The sequence below is a fragment of the Saccopteryx bilineata genome, chromosome 4 (assembly GCF_036850765.1).
Source record: "Saccopteryx bilineata isolate mSacBil1 chromosome 4, mSacBil1_pri_phased_curated, whole genome shotgun sequence".
In the NCBI taxonomy this organism is placed as follows: Eukaryota; Metazoa; Chordata; class Mammalia; order Chiroptera; family Emballonuridae; genus Saccopteryx; species Saccopteryx bilineata.
Window position 1 is genome coordinate 36,011,027 of NC_089493.1, and position 20,299 is coordinate 36,031,325.

Genomic DNA, 20,299 nt, shown 5'->3' on the forward strand with positions numbered 1-20,299 from the left:
ATGGACTGAATCAGAAACCAGGGTGGGAACTTTCTCTATAAAAAGATGACTTCCAAAAAAAACCCAAAAACAAAAACAAAACAAAACAAACAAAGAAAAAAGGTGGCTTCCTTTTATTCTTAATAAAGCGCACTTTTGATTTCTGTAGCAGTTTGCAAACTGTTCAGAGCAGGCGTGGCCAACAGTTTTTCCTCCTGGGCCAGATTAGAAAAAAAACTTTTTTCACGGGCCAGACGAAATATTAAAATTAAAAAATGGTAAATACAGGGGTAAAGATGGTAGAGCGCGGGTACAGCTTTTCGTTGACTACATTCAGCCCATCTGGTAAACTAGTACAGATTGAATATGCTTTGGCTGCTGTAGCTGGAGGAGCCCCTTCAGTGGGAATTAAAGCTGCAAATGGTGTGGTATTAGCAATGGAGAAGAAACAGAAATCCATTCTGTATGATGAGCGAAGTGTACACAAAGTGGAGCCGATCACCAAACACATAGGCTTTGTGTACAGCGGCATGGGCCAGACTAGAGTGCTTGTGCACAGAGCTCGAAAACTAGCTCAGCAGTATTACCTTGTTTACCAAGAACCCATTCCCGCAGCTCAGCTGGTACAGAGATTAAATTAAAAATTTAATCGCAGGCCTCATAAACTCATTACACGGGCTGGTTCAGCCCTCAGGCCGTTATGTTGGCCATGCCTGGTTCAGAGGTATAAAGCTTCTTTTCCAGACATAAGCTGGGAACTTTTGGTGACAGTAAGAAAAGTATGTCTTTCCTTTTTTCAGATGAAGAAACAAGAAAATAGCTGGTTAAAGGTCTTGTCCAGGGCAACAAAACTGCTCAGTAGTCTGTCAGGACTAGGACTTGGTTTCTACCTGTGCTCCACTTCTTTTTAATACAATAATTAGTAGTCACACATGGCTATAAAGCACTTTTTTTGTTGTTAAGATTTTATTTATTCATTTGAGAGAGAGAGAGAGAAAGAGAGAGAGAGAAGTGGTGGGGAGGATCAGGAAGCATCAACTCAAAGTTACTTTCTGTATGCCTTAATCAGGCAAGAATTCTGTGATGCAAGAATATACCCAGTCAGGTGGAGTTCGTCCATTTGGAGTTTCCTTACTAATTTGCAGTTGGAATGAGGGATGACCATATTTATTTCAGTCAGATCCATCAGGAGCTTACTTTGCCTGGAAAGCCACAGCAATAGGGAAGAACTATGTGAATGGGAAAATTTTCCTTGAGAAAAGATATAATAAAGATCTAGAACTTGAAGATGCCAATCATACAACCATCTTAACCCTAAAGGAAAGCTTTGAAGGGCAAATGACAGAGGATAACATAGAAGTTGGAATCTGCAATAAAGCTGGATTTAGGAGGCTTACCCAACTGAAGTTAAGGATTACTTGGCTGCCATAGTATAATAATGAAGACTGAAAGATCTGGAATTTCATATAATCTCTATACTTAACATGTTTAATGAATGTTTTGTTTTGCAAACATTTTGCATACTTATTTTTACATGATTTAATGGACCGATGTTTTTAAAATGATACTTGAAAACCATAATAAACTGTTAAATCCAAAAAAATGGTAAATACAAAAATGATTCGTTTAAGTAAACAAAATTTTATTATGTAATTTATTTATGAATAAATGTAAATGAGTGAAAAATTTTAATATACAATATTATTTTAATAAGAATATATTTTAATAAAAATATAATTACATACCGTATAAATATCCAAATTGTATCACAATCAATCAAAACAATATTTAATTAATAGAATGAACTTGAAGGGGTTATATCGCAAATAAAACAATTATTTCGTTTTACAAACAGCCTGGACACGTTTTCAGTTATCAACTGCAGCTATTGTCTATACTACAATGCCACTTGATTCAGCACACTTGACCACAAAAATAACGGTTTGACCTTGGGTGGGCACTGGCAAACTCCACCTAAAAGAATGTGGGTTTCACATTGCCGCCAAATGTCAAACAGTTCATATCGAGTACAGACGAGTACAAAAGTTGTAAATCTTTATCATGGAATTTCTTTAAAAAATAAAGAAGTATTGCAAATCCATTTGACCAATTATTGGAAGTTAACCCTAGATTAGTCACACGCAGAATTCTTTTCTGCATATCACTATCTTCTTAAATATCTCGATTTCCAATAATCAAAGACACTTCCGCTTCTGAGTAGCTGAGATTTTAAAGTAGCGGAGAATATTAAAAATTTAATCGCGGGCCTCATAAACTCATTACGCGGGCTGGTTCAGCCCGCAGGCCATTATGTTGGCCATGCTTGGTTCAGAGGTATAAAGCTTCTTTTCGGGACATAAACTGGGAACTTTTGGTGACAGTAAGAAAAGTATGTCTTTCCTTTTCAGATGAAGAAACAAGAAAATAGCTGGTTAAAGGTCTTGTCCAGGGCAACAAAACTGCTCAGTAGTCTGTCAGGACTAGGACTTGGTTTCTACATGGGCTCCACTTCTTTTTAATACAATAATTAGTAGTCACACATGGCTATAAAGCACTTTTTTTGTTGTTGTTAAGATTTTATTTATTCATTTGAGAGAGAGAGAGAGAAAGAGAGAGAGAGAGAAAGAGAGAGAGAGAGAGAGAGAGAGAGAGAGAGAGAGAGAAGTGGTGGGGAGGATCAGGAAGCATCAACTCAAAGTTACTTTCGGTATGTGCCTTGATCAGGCAAGCCCAGGGTTTTGAACTAGGTACCTCAGCGTTCTAGATTTAGGCTTCACCCACTGCGCCACCACAGGCTGGGCTATAAAGCCCTTTTAATATGGCAAATTTGAACTGAAATGTCTTGTTAGCACATCTTGGACACTAGATTAAAAATTTTTTTTTGAATTTTTATTGATTGATTTTAGTGAGAGAGGAAGCAGGAGACAGGAACATCAACCTGTTCCTCCTGTATGTGCCTTGACCAGGTATCAAACCTGCAACCTCTGTGCTTTGGGACGATGCTCTCACCAACTGAGCTATCCAGCCAGGGCTAGATTTAGAAAATTTAGTATGAAAAGAAATAAAATATTTCATTATTAATTTTTATATTGATAACATTGAATAATTGGGCTAAATAAAAATAACGTAGTAAAATTAATTTTGCCTATATATTTGTTTAAATATGGCCACTAAAAAATTTAAAATTACAAATGTAGCTTGAAATATTTCTAATTCACAAGCCTGGTCTATACAACTCCTTTTCTTGATTGATTTTTAAATGCATCCTCTGTTTTTAAAGCCTGACTCTGATTTTTAACATTACTAACCACTGTATTGATTTCATTCAATTCTATAGACATTTGTTGAATGCCATAGCTGTGCAAAGAACCATGTAGACAACAGGAAGATGAATAAGACATTGTCTCTTCCTAGCCTGCAGACATTCACAATAGAATTTGAGAGATAAATGAGCACAAATGCCTATAAAATTATTGAAAGCTTGTGGTTTTAGAGCACAAAATGGAGAGATCTCTGGCAGATGGGGGATTGCAATAAAGGAATTTGGGTCTTGATGGATGTATAGGATTTCAAAAAGCAGAGAGTTTAGTATAAGTGGACTGTACTTTTTAAATTTCAGGTGGGCCATACCAAAGAGTTTGGATTTTATCCTTCAAGTGATAGGAAGCCACTGAGTCTGAGCAGGAGAGTGGTATCCGAGTTGTGGTTTAGGAAGGTTATTTTAGCAGCGTTTTATTGGGACTGATAAAAACGGGAAGAAATTGGATATGCAAAAGACAAACACTAACACAAACCACAAGGGGGAGATGTATAGCTTTCTGCCTCATCACTTAACAGAGAATGTTCATGATTATTTATTTATTTATTTATTTATTTATTTATTTATTTATTTGCAGAGACAGAGAGAGAGTCAGAGAGAGGGATAGACAGGGACAGACAGAAACGGAGAGATGAGAAGCATCAATCATTAGTTTTTCCTTGCGCATTGCGACACCTTAGTTGTTCATTGATTGCTTTCTCATATGTGCCTTGACAGCGGGCCTTCAGCAGACCGAGTAACCCCTTGCTCGAGCCAGCGACCTTGGGCTCAAGCTGGTGAGCTTTTGCTGCACCACTGCCTGGTCAGGCATCGGACTGGGATGCGGAGGACCCAGGTTCGAGACCCCTGAGGTCGCCAGCTTGAGCACTGGCTCATCTGGCTTGAGCAAAAGCTCACCAGCTTGAGCCCAAGGTCGCTGGCTCGAGCAAGGGGTTTAAAAATTACACTGCAGGCCCTGGCCGGTTGGCTCAGTGGTAGAGCGTTGGCCTAGCGTGCAGGAGTCCCGGGTTCGATTCCCGGCCAGGGCACACAGGAGAGCGCCCATCTGCTTCTCCACCCCTCCCCTTCTCCTTCCTCTCTGTCTCTCTCTTCCCCTCCCGCAGCCAAGGCTCCATTGGAGCAAAGTTTGCCTGGGCGCTGAGGATGGCTCTGTGGCCTCTGCCTCAGACACTAGAATGGCTCTGATTGCGGCAGAGCGACACCTGAGATGGGCAGAGCATCGCCCCCTGGTGGGCATGCCGGGTGGATCCCGGTGGGGCGCATGCGGGAGTCTATCTGACTGCTTTCCTGTTTCCAACTTCAGCAAAATATAAATAAAAATAAAAATTACACTGCAAAGATCTCAAGGACTAAGTTCTTTGTTATGAATCGATTTTATGTTCTGAGGTATGAAAAACAATTTACATATTTGCCAACATCTTCTTACCTTTCCAGAAATCTTGTTATTAAAGTGAGCAAATGAATAAAAGGGCACAAAATGTCAAGAGCTAATGGTTATCCACTCAACAAAGTTCCCTATTTACATCTAATCACATCCAGGGAAGACAGCCAGCAAATGAGACTAGCAGGAGGAAGTGGACAGGACCAGAAATTCAAGTATGATTGTGGTAATAGGTAGATGAAAGTCTCTGAGGTTGACAGACAGAAAAAGGGAAATAGAGGCTACAAAGCAGAAGGAGATCAGCACCAGGAAGGAATGACCAAGTAGTGGTGTAAAAGAAGTTATAAAAAAATCTTATTTTCTCTTTTAGGTAATTATTTAAAATCAAGTTTATAGGAACCATGTAAACACCACTGTAATGGAATGTTCTCATAATAAATACATGATGTCAACAATGTATATCAAATATACTCACGTGTTGCAGTTGATGCATGAAATTATCTCGTGGTAAAGGGATCCATTTAGGTAGCTCTAAATGTTAAAATGGTCCAATTACAGATGCTAAAACTACATCCCTAGGACAAATTTTCCCTGAAGAGTTCAGTTTGAATCGCCTAACACCCTCTTTCTAGTACTACTTTTCTTTTGCCTTTTATGATGCCTGAAGCCAAGGGGCTGGAAGGATGCAGTGTTGAACATACCTATCGTCTTCACCCTATGTTTAAACGGGTGAGGAAGCACCCAGAGCTTTTATGGTACCAGTGTCAGACCAATTGCACAGATGGAAGAAAGCTCATCTCTAAGCAGGAGTTCATCTGCCTGGTGAAGGTACGTGTCATTCTTTCCACTGTCTCAAGGGAAGTGTGAAATAGGAGCAGTTGCCTTTACCTGGTATCACCCGCCTGGCACGAATGAATTAGCGGCAGTTCTGGGTTAACACTGAACACAGGTGAGCCTGGCCAAAAGGATCAGGACCAGACTTTTTTTTTTTTTTTTAGTTCAGTGGCCAAGTTGAATTTTGTTTCCTTTGTGGGTCTTAAAGCTATTCAGATGGTAAACTTCAGCTTTCAAACACAGGGCATTTAAAAACAAGTAAAAAGCTACTGTTTCTTTGATTGTTTTCTTTAGCTCTCTTCATTTTCTTCTCACATATGACCGTTTATAAATACAATTTTCATGATATTTGTCAGAATCTCTGCTGTAGTGGCCTTCTGAGAAATACCATCTCTCAAATCTAGATTGGGATGAGTTTAATAATCAAACTGTAACTGGGTTTTAAGTGTGCTTTTATTGATTTTATTCTATTTCTCATGTGTGCCAAGGACACAGTAGACTCGGAGCAGACTTTTGGTCTTTGTCACTTGGATTGATCCTGAGAGGTGAAGGAGTCTGGAAATTTTAGGAAAGCCAAGGAAGTGAGAAAAGAAGTCAAGAGGCTCCTGGTTTGTCCTGGAGAAAGGTCAGCAGACAGAGAGTTTACTTCACAGCAATTCAGGCACAAATTCCATGGGAATCAAGAAGCGTGGGTAGTTTTGAAAAGAGTAGTTTTGACTCGGAATGGAGAAGGGGGCGCATGGAAGTTGCGATGAGGACATGAGGAATAATATGGTGATTTAAAGCTCAGATTTTAGATTCCAGTTCTAATTTTCTCTCTCTCTCTGTCTGATTTATTGAAGCAGAGACAAATTGGTCAGATACTTGTTGGAAAATAGCAGTTTTAATGATATTTAAATTTACTTTTTAAAAAGTATTCTAGCACAAGTCTTCTTTGCAAACTAGATTATGTTGTAAACTCTTTTTTGAATCTCTTAGGAGTGCTGGTTCTGCACTAGAGCCTATTCCTATTCCGCATCTGTCCTGTGTTGTTGCAAAACTGCAGAAAAACACTTAAAGCTGCTTTTTTAAGATATGGATTTCAGTAGGACCGTAAGCAAGTTGCTTATTAGCTGGGCTTCAATTTTCTCATCCGTAAAATGACAATCACAAATATACCTACTTTACAAGGTTGTTTTATAAAAACGATACACAAATATTTTATATACGTGAGAAAATAGACATGACTCAGGGTGCTAAGAAAAATAACTCCAGGGTGCTAAGGTAGAAGGAGGATAATAAATTAGGAAAAGGAAATTGGTAATGACTAACAGCCTACCCAACGTGTGAATCTGTATCTAGCTGAATTGGGTAATATGAGACTGTGTACTTCAACTAATTTGTACAGGGTGGTTTGTGTGCACTTGAAAAGGCTGAGGGAGCATGTTGTGTTGGAGAGGACACTGTGGGGAAGAGTCATGTCGGGGAGGGAAGCCACATAAGATGGAGAGAGAGCGACAAGCCAGGTTCCTCCAGGAAGCAGACATGGAGAGTTACCCAAAGTCAGAAACAGGCAGGGAGCCCTAATCACAGACTTCCAACCCCACTTCTGATTCCTTGTACTGCTTTCTCTTGACAGAATCTTCTTTGAGAGCTAATGGAAAAGTACATACCAAGGTTTGAGAGAACTGAGGCATGTTACTAAGCATCTACAGAAGACAGTGCCGGGACTGTAAGAGTTATAATAAATCTCATTATGCTTCTGCTTTAAAAGCTCCTTTTAAAATGGTGGCTGCTTTGGCTATGGAATTTGGGGTAAGGTGGTGGAATGGATGAAACTGTGTGTTCAGCTATTTTAAGCAATCAAAAAGCATTACTGAGCCCTGGCCACATAGCTCAGTTGGTTAGAGCATCGTCCATAAGTGCAGAGGTTGCTGGTTCAATCCCCAGTCAGGGTACATACAGGAACAGCTCAATGTTCCTGCCTCTCTCTCTCTCTCTCTCTCTCTTTCTCCCTCTCTCTCTCTCTCTCTCTCTCTCTCTCCCTTCCTCTTTAAAAAAAAATTTAAAGCCCTGATCAGGTGGTTCAGTGGATAGAACACTGTCCCAGTCAGGGCTCATGCGAGAAGCAACCAGTGAGTGCACAACTAAATGGAACAACTAAGTGGAACAAACTGATGCTTCTCTCTCTCTCTCTCTCTCTCCCTCTCCTCTCCCTTTTTCTTTCTATACCCTTTCCTTCCCTGCCCCCTCAAATCAATGGAAAAGAAAAAAATTTTAAAGCCCTTTGATTTCCCCCTGCCTTCAAGATAAAGACCAAGTTTCTTACTAGAGCACTCAAAGCCTTTTAAAATTTGGCCCCAGTCTACTCTGTCACCTATGTCCTGCTGCTCTCCACCTCTCCTTCTGCTCTCCTGACCTTGTCCTCACACATAACCTATGTAGTCTCACCAAACTTCTCATGTCCCTAATCACGCCAAATTCTTTCAAGTGTTCTTTCTAGCTTTTTGTGTGCTGTTTCATCTGCCCAGAAAAGTCCTTTCTCTGCCTATTGACGTCATATTCAGTCTCCCAGACATGGTTCAAACATCACCTCTTCCACAAAGATCAGATATTATTTTTCTATTCTAAACTCCCGTAGTAACACTTGATAAACTTCCCTATTATGCAACGTACAGTCACCACTTGACTGGGACTCCTTGAGAAGGATGCTTGTTTCTAAGCTTTTACCATACTATGCCCGACACATAGTGGGTGCTCAGTAATGCTTTAAAAAAATTTATTTTAAAGGAGGACGAGAGAGAGAGAGAGAGAGAGAGAGAGAGAGAGAGGAACACCGAGCTGTTTCTGTACGTGCCCTGACTGGGGATTGAACCAGCAACCTCTGCACTTATGGACGATGCTTTAACCAACGAAGCTATGTGGCCAGGGCTCAGTAATGCTTTTTGATTGCTTAAAGAAGCTGAACACACAGTTTCACCCATCCCACCACCTTACCCCAAATTCCATGGCCCAAAGCAGCCATCATTTTACCCATCTCATTTAGACTTCACGCTATTCACTCCAGATGATTGCTTTCAAAGTTCTTAATATTTGAAAAAGTAAACAAAAATTTTTTAGGAGAAGGAGTTTTGCTTTAAAGAAATTGTTTTAAGCCCAATATCTTCTAATTACTCACCAAGACTATATTGCTAAGTCATAAACATACTTCATGCTGTGCCCACCGAAGGGAAGATTCCGCCTAAGGCCTGGGTGACTCAACAAGGAGAACAATGTGCCCTAATATCATTCAATTTCACACCTCATTGCTCTCTAGAAAATGATCTGTAAACTTAGAGTTTAGTTTGTCACCTCATTCCTGAAAGTTGAGCAACACCTTCCTAACTTGAATTGGCTCTATACACTATTTTGTCTTTTTCTTTTATAGATAACTGGATTCATAATGGTTTGTTGATTTTGGTTGTAGGAGGGCATATGACTCTTCTACCAGTGTGGTTTCTTAGTCCTCTCTCACCAATTCAGTTAATACTTGAGATGCCTACATCAGAAAGCCTTTCATTACACAATTTAAAATAGTGCTCAAAGTATAAACATGCCTGGAAGAAGTAGTATGATAATATTAAAGTCAAGAATTCAACTTGATTCAATTCATACAATGTTTGGAACACCTACTTTACATCTGTCTTCAAATAACTTACAACTGGGGGCGGGGAGGGAGCAGTGACCATGCTCTAGTGTAGTAACTGCTCTTAGGAATGCTACTGGGGCCCAGAGAAAGGACAGCATCTCAGCCTGGGAGAGTTCAATGAGAAGGCACATAGTATCAGCAAAGATTTTCCAAAAGAGTTGATACTTCAGCAGACTTTGTGGATATTAGGGGATATCGAAGAGGGTATTCCCTAGACAGGGAACAACATGTGCAAAAGTAGAGGCATGGGAAAACAAGTTGGGAAGATTGGTGCATAGAGTAGGTAGCCTAGATCTAAATAATGACCAGTTGTTTTTCTGTCAAGGATAAAGTTTCAACGCTAAGTCAGGGGAGACTGACATAAATTATGCCTAACACAGTCCTGAGAGATGTTATCATGTAATGAATTTCAAGATTGCTCAGGCTTCTTCCTTATATATATCAGCATCACATTTTCCACCAAAGAGGTTCTGTGGTGACACAGATGTGGGTTCACAGCCCAGCTCCATCACTCATTAGCTGTGGCACATGGGGCAAGATATTCCTCTGTGCCTTTTTCCTCATTTGCAGAATGGGAATATGCCTACCTCAGCAAGTTGCTGTGAGTACTAAAGGAAATAATCTGCTTAGCACAGGCCCTGATATATGTTTAAAGTATTTCATATATGTTAGCTATGTTGATGAATAGGAGTTCAGAGACTCTAATAAAGATATAAGGAGTGGCTGATAATCAGGGGATGGTGATTAACTGCAGAGAATCCCAGGGGTAAAAGGACTCTCAGAAGCTATCTAATACACTCCTCTGCATCTAAGAAGATCAATACTTAAATCTACACTATTAGGCCCTGCCTGCCACCAATGGCCCTAAATATATACATCTGAGAAAAGATGGGGTGAAGGAGAGAACAAAATAAAATCAAAAGCAGAAAGAAGGGAATGAAAGATAAGGGAACAGGAAGCAGAATGATCCCAGGGAATAGGAAATACGCTACAGTGGCATGTCTGCCATTACTAGTTGCTTATTCCGGGTTTAAATCTTCCAAAGAGATCATGACCTTATATGAGGTGAAAAGAACCAAATGAAAGGTTTGGAAACTTCAAGAGATTATATGTTTAATGGGAATATTAGACTTCCAGAGAGGAAATAGAGCCTAAGTAGAAGGAAGAAGGGCTTCTCTAGGAATGTCTAGGAGCTCTTTCTATGGAGCTGGCACCAAACGCTGGAGACAGGAGAACCTCTAGATAAGTAGTTTATTGTGGTTAGTAAGACCGCTGATGTCAGGAGGGGCTCAGAGACCGCTGCTTGATTGAAGCAAAAGCCTTAGGCCAAAGGTTTACAGACGAAATGTCTGTGAGAACTAAATTTTCTGAGTAATCAAAGGCAAACTTCCTCATAGGACTTCATGTAAAAAATAAATGAATGCTGCCTAATGCAAGTCATCTGCTGGCAGGCAGGGTCTTAGTAAGGCCTAAGCCAGGGGTCCCCAAACTACGGCCCACGGGCCACATGCGGCCCCCTGAGGCCATTTATCCGGCCCCCGCCGCACTTCCGGAAGGGGCACCTCTTTCATTGGTGGTCAGTGAGAGGAGCTCATTGACCATCTCATTAGCCAAAAGCAGGTCCATAGTTCCCATTGAAATACTGGTCAGTTTGTTGATTTAAATTTACTTGTTCTTTATTTTAAATATTGTATTTGTTCCTGTTTTTGTTTGTTTGTTTGTTTGTTTTTTACTTTAAAATAAGATATGTGCAGTATGCATAGGGATTTATTCATAGTTTTTTTTATAGTCCGGCCCTCCAACAGTCTGAGGGACAGTGAACTGGCCCCCTGTGTAAAAAGTTTGGGGACCCCTGGCCTAAACCAATAGCGTTTGAACAAGACTTTTTCCTTCCAGGAGTTTTTCAAATAAATATTCACTCACTCCCCACTTGATTATGACTTGATGCTCTTTGGTAACATTGCTCTCTGTTAAGTATTTACTTCTGAAAGATGATTTTGTCCTAATTCTTTCTTTCCTGTGTCTTTCATTTCTCAGTGTGTGTTCTAGTTTATTTTGGGAGGCTGAGCTATCATGACTGCATGCTCTTTTTCTGTTGTTGGGTCTTCTTCCTTCTCCTCCATTGTGTACTGGTAGGTTGGCAGAGAGAGTGCTGAACGGGGGCCAGATGTTAATTAAGTAAGATAAATCAGGCAGATCAAAACTTCCAAATATTTGGTTTCAGGTTAGTTAGACACAGAAGCCTTTTCTTAGATACGGTTTTATTTTGATGTGTTACGTAAGCCCTCTGGTTGGGGCTGTCAGCTTCCTTCAGTGCGGCATCAAGACAGAGCAATGGAAAGGATGCTGTCAAGATAGAGAATGTGGATGTTACTTGGTAAAAAAGCAGAACCACATCCCAGAATCCACAACCCAGCCCTCAGCTAAAACTTGAGGAAATTTTTTGAGGTCACTATATTTCCCTAGGGACATCGAAAATTTGTCTTCCTGGCAGAATAACTGGATGAATTTACTGTTTTGGAAAGTTTACTCTATGCCTGATCAGGTGGTGGTGCAGTGGATAGAACATTGACCTGGGATGCTGAGGACACAGGTTGAAACCCCGAGATCACCAGCTTGAGCACAGGGTTGCCCGCTTGAGTATGGGATCATAGACATGACCCCATGGTCGCTGGCTTGAGCCCAGAGGTCTTTGGCTTGAAGCTCAAGGTCACTTGCCTGAGCAAGGGGTCACTGGCTTGGTTGGAGCCCCCACCCATCAAGGCACATGTGAGAAAACAATCAATGAACAACTAAGGTGCCACAACGAAGAATTGATGCTTCCCATCTCTCTCTCTCTTCCTGTCAGTCTCTCTGTCTGTCTGTCTCTCTCACTAAAACACAAAAGAAAAGAAAGTTTACCCCTAGTGCAAGTTAATTCCTAAATAACAGTGAAGATACCCTCATGATGAACAAACAAGTTTTAGTGTATATTATATGTAAGATGCAGGCCTACGGTGTACAAAGAGGTAATACAGACTTATACGATTTAGTATGTTGAGGAGATAAGGAGTATACATTTAAATGCATATATACATTTAAACAGACAAACAAACAAAAACTGCCAGATAAAATATACTGAGTGCCAAATTAGTAATTAATAAGTAGCTGATCCTATGCCCCAGTTAGTCCTGGATAGTCCCAGTTTATGCCTACTCTTCCAGAGTCATCATGTCCCCTTTAATTCTCACACATCACAGTTTGGATGATAAATTATATGGTCACCTTATTTACAGATCAGTGGTCTAGGAATTAAGGGGAGGGAGGGATTATCAATGGCAATGGCAGTTGGTGGGGCTGGTAGACCTTGAGTTGGGCCTTAAAGGAAGATTCAGGGAAGAGGCAAGAGGAGATCATTTTGGCCTGGCCTGTGGTGGCATAGGAGATAAAGCCTTGTGGGAGACAGACTGTAAGGATTTTGTCAGCTTACAGTCTGTCTCCCACAAAGCCTCAACCTGGAACCCTGAGGTCGCCGGTTCAAAACCCTGGCCTTGCCTGGTCAAGGCATGTACGACAAGCTACAAGCAAGCAATGAACAACTAAAGTGAAGCAACTGTGAATTGATACTTCTTGCTCCCTCCTCTCCTCTCTCTGTAAAATCAATCAATAAAATATATATATTAAAAAAAAAAAAAGAGCATTCTGCAGGAGGATACCAAGAACAAAGGTACTGAAACGGATGTGGGAATCAAGACCGCATGGCACAACTTCAGGAGATACTGTTCACATTCTGTTCTCTGTGAATGGTGTCCTCTGGGATGTACAACTGTTGGCTCTCGGATATGTTATATCTGGGGAGCAACTGGAAGATCACTTTAGCTGGAAAAGAGAATTTGTGTTAAGGATGTGTGTGAGATAAGAATAGAAGCATGCGAAGAGTAGGTAGTGGCGTATATTTACCAGTATATGCCAGGTTAAGAAATTAAAATTTTATCCTGTTGTGGGGATTGGAATTTAACTGAAGAGTTTGAGCAAGAAATGATACCTACAACAAAATGGTTTTGGAAGATTAATATTCCCAACTAAAGTGTTTAATAAAGTGAAAAGAGAAGAAAGAAGAATAACTAGTATTAAAAATGCTCGAGAGACTGGAAGATGGCAGCGGAGTAGGCGGATGCACAGACACCCAGCTCTCAACACCAAACTGGAATACAAATCAATTTAGAAAAAATCAGCATGAAAAACCAACACTGAACTGCAAGAACAGCTCTCAAAAACCAAGGAGCAAAGAGGAAGCCACAATAATCCTGGTAAGGAGTGCCTGAATCTCCTCTGCTTACAGGAAGGGAAGGAGGGGGGTGAGGCTGAGAGCCCAGAGAGGATTTCACAGAGGAAAAAGAGCAGGAACTACTGCTCACAGCCACTTACCTGGCGACCAGGGAGCAAGGTGGGTTGAAAAGACCAGCTTATCTCCCAAGTGGAAAAGACAGGGAGAGGGACAGACTGTGAGGGGCTAAGGTATGCAAGAAACAAAATAAAAAAGCTGACTCATTTGTGCTGGAGGCGGCCATAGCTGGGGGAGGGACTGAACCTTTCACAAAACAGAGCTGAAGTGCTTCCGGATCAGAGATCTCCGGACATCTATCCAGCTCCAATCAGCACAACAAGACACAGCTGAAAACAAGAGGTGGGGAGGAGGGGCAGTAACTCAGGTCTCCATGGAGATCTGAGATACACCTCCCCCTACTGAAGCTGAGAGAAAAAAACCCTGCCCCCAGTGAGATTAGTTGGAGGAAGAGACCTTCAGCGTCTCAGGTTACACCCACAGCATTCCTGGATACAGTTTCAAGGAAGCCCCCTGCTGAGATCAGTTAACAAGACTATCACCTGTTAAGAAAACAAACAAATCAAGACTTCAAAGCTGCCCAAATCCGAAAGTGGATTACAAATAATAGCTGATACCAACCCACGAAGACCTAAAAATAACACAACTGAAAACTGGAGGCAGACAACACCAAGCCTAGACTCAATCAACTCTACAAATAAAAAAAGAAGAAGAAGAAGATGAGAAAACAAAGGAGTGCAATCCAAATGAAACCACAAGAGACACTTTCGAGAGATGAACTGAGTGATATGGAAATAATCAAACTTCCAGATGCGGAGTTCAAAATAATGATTGTAAGGATGCTTAGGGATCTTAGAACAACAATGGAGGGGGAGTTTGAAAACCTAAATAAAGAAATAGCAAGTATAAAAAAGAATCAGTTGGAGACGACAAATACAATATCAGAAATAAAGACCACAATGGAAGGAATTAAAAACAGGATAGATAGAGCAGAGGATCGAATCAGCGAGTTAGAAGACAACTGGAATGAAGGCATGAAAGCAGAGAAGAAAAGAGAAAAAAGACTCAAAAAGTCAGAGGAAACTCTTAGAGAGCTCTGTGACAACATGAAGAGAAATAACATCCGCATCATAGGGGTTCCTGAAGAAGAAGAAAAAGAACAAGGGATAGAGACTTTGTTCAATCATATCATAGCTGAAAACTTCCCTAAATTAATGCAAGAGAAACTCTCACAAATCCAAGAAGCACAGAGGACTCCATTAAAGAGAAACCCAAAGAAACCTACACCAAGACACATCATAATTAAAATACCAAAGCTAAGCGATAAAGAGAAAATATTAAAAGCTGCAAGAGAAAAAAAAGTTATCACCTACAAAGGAGCCCCCATAAGGATGACATCTGACTTCTCAACAGAAACACTTGAGGCCAGAAGGGAATGGCAAGAAATATTCAAAGTAATGCAGAACAAGAACCTACAACCAAGACTACTTTATCCAGCAAGGCTATCTTTTAAAATTGAAGGAGAAATAAAAAGCTTCCCAGACAAAAAACAACTCAAGGAATTCATTACAACCAAACCAATGCTGCAGGAAATATTAAGGGGCCTGGTGTAAACAGATAAAGTGGGAAAAGAATACAGAAAAAAAAGAAAAGAAAAAGGAATACACCTTTAAAGAAGAAAATGGCAATAAACAACTACATATCAATAATAACCTTAAATGTAAATGGATTAAATGATCCAATCAAAAGACATAGGGTAGCTGCGTGGATAAGAAAACAGGACCCATACATATGTTGTCTACAAGAGACACACCTTAGAACAAAAGACACACACAGATTGAAGGTAAAAGGATGGAAAAAAATGTTTCATGCAAACGGAAATGAAAAAAAAGCTGGGGTAGCAATACTTATATCAGACAAATTGGACTTTAAAACAAAGGATATAGTAAGAGATAAAGAAGGCCACTACATAATGATAAAGGGAGTAATCCAACAGGAAGATATAACTATTATAAATATCTATGCACCTAATATAGGAGCACCCAAATATATAAAACAGACTTTGATGGATTTAAAGGGCGAGATCAACAGCAATACTATAATAGTAGGGGATTTCAATACCCCACTAACATCACTAGATAGATCCTCAAGAAAGAAAATTAACAAAGAAACAGCAGACTTAAAGGACACACTAGATCAACTCGATTTAATAGATATCTTCAGAACCTTTCACCCTAAAGCAGCAGAATATACATTCTTTTCAAGTGCTCATGGTACATTCTCTAGGATAGACCACATGTTAGGGCACAAAAGTGCTCTCAACAAATTTAAGAAGACTGAAATCATATCAAGCACTTTCTCCGATCACAACGGCATGAAACTAGAAATGAATCACAGCAGAAAAGCTCAAAAATTCTCAAACACATGGAAACTAAATAGCAGGGTGTTAAATAATGAATGGATTAAGAATGAGATCAAAGAAGAAATAAAGAAATTCCTAGAAACGAATGACAATGAGCATACAACAACTCAAAATTTATGGGACACAGCGAAAGCAGTGCTGAGAGGGAAGTTCATAGCACGACAGGCACACTTTCAGAAGCTAGAAAAAGCTCAAATAAACAACTTAACCCTGCATCTAAAAGAATTAGGGCCCTGGCCGGTTGGCTCAGCGGTAGAGCGTCGGCCTAGCGTGCGGAGGACCCGGGTTCGATTCCCGGCCAGGGCACATAGGAGAAGCGCTCATTTGCTTCTCCACCCCTCCGCCGCGCTTTCCCCTCTGTCTCTCTCTTCCCCTCCTGCAGCCAAGGCTCCATTGGAGCAAAGATGGCCCGGGCGCTGGGGATGGCTCTGTGGCCTCTGCCCCAGGCGCTTGAGTGGCTCTGGTCGCAACATGGCGACGCCCAGGATGGGCAGAGCATCGCCCCCTGGTGGGCAGAGCGTCGCCCCATGGTGGGCGTGCCGGGTGGATCCCGGTCGGGCGCATGCGGGAGTCTGTCTGACTGTATCTCCCTGTTTCCAGCTTCAGAAAAAAAAAAAATAATAAAAAAATAAAAAATAAAAAAAAATAAAAGAATTAGAAAAAGAACAGCAAGTAAAGCCCAAATGTAGTAGAAGGAAGGAAATAATAAAGATCAGAGCAGAAATAAATGACATAGAGGCTAAAGAAACAATACAGAAGATCAATGAAACTAGGAGCTGGTTCTTTGAAAAGGTAAACAAGATTGATGCACCTTTAAGTAGACTCACCAAGAAAAAGAGAGAGAGGACTCAAATAAATAAAATTAGAAATGAGAGAGGAGAAATAACAACTGACACAACAGAAATACAAAATATTGTAAGAAAATACTATGAAGAACTGTATGCCAAAAAACTAGACAACCTAGATGAAATGGACAAATTCCTTGAAACGTACAATCTTCCAAAAATCAATCTGGAAGAATCAGAAAACTTAAACAGACCAATTACACCAAAGGAGATCGAAACAGTTATCAAAAAACTCCCAACAAAGAAAAGTCCGGGGCCCGATGGCTTCACAACGGAATTCTACCAAATATTCAAAGAAGATCTAACTCCTATCCTTCTCAAACTATTTCAAAAAATTCAAGAGGAAGGAAGACTTCCAAACTCCTTTTATGAGGCGAGCATAATTCTGATTCCAAAACCAGGCAAAGACCACACAAAGAAAGAAAATTATAGGCCAATATCTCTGATGAATATAGATGCTAAAATCCTCAACAAAATATTAGCAAACCGGATCCAACAATATATGGAAAAAATCATACACCATGATCAAGTGGGATTTATTCTGGGGAGGCAAGGCTGGTACAATATTCGTAAATCAATCAATGTGATTCATCACATAAACAAAAAGAAGGAGAAAAACCATATGATAATTTCAATAGATGCAGAAAAAGCATTTGATAAAATCCAGCACCCATTCATGATCAAAACTCTCAGCAAAGTGGGAATACAGGGAACATACCTCAACATGATAAAAGCCATCTATGAGAAACCCACAGCCAACATCATACTCAATGGGCAAAAATTAAAAGCAATACCCTTAAGATCAGGAACAAGGCAGGGGTGCCCCCTTTCACCACTCTTATTTAACATAGTCCTGGAAGTCCTAGCCACAACAATCAGACAAGAAGAAGAAATAAAAGGCATTCAAGTTGGAAAAGAAGAAGTAAAACTATCATTATTTGCAGATGATATGATATTGTATATAGAAAACCCTAAAGTCTCAGTCAAAAAACTACTGGACCTGATAAATAAATTCAGCAAAGTGGCAGGATATAAAATCAATACTCAGAAATCAGAAGCATTTTTATACACCAACAATGAACAGTCAGAAAGAGAAATTAAGGAAACAATCCCCTTCACAATTACAACCAAAAAAATAAAGTACCTAGGAGTAAACTTAACCAAGGAGACTAAAGACTTGTACTCGGAAAATTACAAAACATTGATAAAAGAAATCAAGGAAGATACTAACAAGTGGAAGCATATACCGTGCTCATGGTTAGGAAGAATAAACATCATTAAAATGTCTATATTACCCAAAGCAATTTATAAATTCAATGCAATACCAATTAAAATACCAATGACATACTTCAAAGATATAGAACACATATTCCAAAAATTTATATGGAACCAAAAAAGGACACGAATAGCCTCAGCAATCTTAAAAAAGAAGAATAAAGTGGGAGGTATCACACTTCCTGATATCAAGTTATACTACAAGGCCATTGTACTCAAAACAGCCTGGTACTGGCATAAGAACAGGCATATAGATCAATGGAATAGAACAGAGAACCCAGAAATAAACCCACAGTTCTATGGACAACTGATATTTGACAAAGGAGGTAAGGAAATACAATGGAGTAAAGACAGCCTCTTTAACAAATGGTGTTGGGAAAATTGGACAGCTACCTGCAAAAAAATGAAACTAGATCACCAGCTTACACCACTCACAAAAATAAACTCAAAATGGATAAAAGACTTGAATGTAGGCCGTGAAACCATAAGCATCTTAGAAGAAAACATAGGCAGTAAGCTCTCCGACATCTCTCGGAGCAATATATTTGCTGATTTATCTCCACGGGGAAGTGAAATAAAAGACAGGATAAACAAATGGGACTATATCAAACTAAAAAGCTTTTGCACAGCTAAAGACAACAAGAACAGAATAAAAAGACAAACTACACAATGGGAGAACATATTTGACAATACGTCTGAGAAGGGGTTAATAACCAAAATTTATAAAGAACTTGTAAAACTCAACACCAGGAAGACAAACAACCCAATCCAAAAATGGGCAAAAGAGATGAATAGACACTTCTCCAAAGAGGACATACAGATGGCCAATAGGCATATGAAAAAATGCTCAACATCACTAATCATTAGAGAAATGCAAATTAAAACCACAATGAGATATCACCTTACACCAGTCAGAATGGCGCTTATCAACAAAACAACACAGAATAAGTGCTGGCGAGGATGTGGAGAAAAGGGGACCCTCCTGCACTGCTGGTGGGAATGCAGACTGGTGCAGCCACTGTGGAAAACAGTATGGAGATTCCTCAAAAAACTGAAAATCGAACCGCCTTTTGACCCAGCTATCCCACTTTTAGGAATATACCCCAAGGACACCATAGAACGGCTCGAAAAGGAGAAATGCACCCGCATGTTTGTGGCAGCATTGTTCACAATGGCGAAGATCTGGAAACAGCCCAAGTGTCCGTCAGAGGACGAGTGGATTAAAAAGCTTTGGTACATATATACTATGGAGTACTACTCAGCCATAAGAAATGATGACATCGGATCATTTACAATAGCATGGATGGACCTTGATAGCATTATACGGAGTGAAATAAGTAAATCAGAAAAAAAAACTGAGATGAATCCATACATAGAAGGGACATAAAAATGAGACTCAGAGACATGAACAAGAATGTGATGGCAACAGGGGCGGGAGGGTTGGGGAGGGGGGAGGGGATGAAGAAGGAGAGAGGGGTTAGGGGAGGGGAGGGGCACAAGGAAAACCAGATAGAAGGTGACAGAGGACAATTTAACTTTGCGGGAGGGGTATACAGCACAATCAAATGTCAAAATAATCTAGAGATATTTTCTCTCAACATATGTACCCTGATTTATCAATGTCACTGCATTAAATTTAATAAAAAATATTAATATTAAAAAAAAAGTCATTAAATATCCATTTCTAAAATAAAGGGCTGAACTCATCTCAAAAAAAAAAAAAAAAAGTAGACCAGGTATACAGGTAAAATAAGCAAATTAAAAATAAAGAAATTATTAACCCAAGCAAAACAAAGAAGTATGTGAAAGAAAAGAAACTAATACACACTTGGATCTGCAATGAATGATATTTAAATAATTATAATGTAAATATTATCAACCAATATTGATGTATAATTTTTTTTAATAAATTTTTATTAATGGTAATGGGATGACATTAATAAATCAGGGTACATATATTCAAAAAAAATGCTCGAGAGAGATAATAAGAGTCTATAGTAGTGGCAGGAGAAGGGGACATGAAGAGATAGACTTGAGATAGTTTTCAGAAGGACTGACGGAAATCTAGTATCTGGCCAACTAGGCAGGGAGAGGGAACAATATATATAAGAATGACTCAAGATTCAGAACCTGAATACTGAGAAAATGATGGTTTCGCTGATGGATGTGGGGGAGTTCAGAAAAGTTAGCTTTTTGAGGGGAATCGATGAACACCCCTTCAGACATGATGAGTTTGAGAAATCCATTTGGAAA

General features: G+C 39.8%; 1 pseudogene; it reads left to right on the forward strand.

The window, feature by feature from the left end:
- The first annotated feature begins 275 nt into the window (after positions 1–275).
- LOC136335184 (proteasome subunit alpha type-2-like) lies at positions 276–1,547 on the forward strand (annotated as a pseudogene).
- Positions 1,548–20,299: the final 18,752 nt, after the last annotated feature.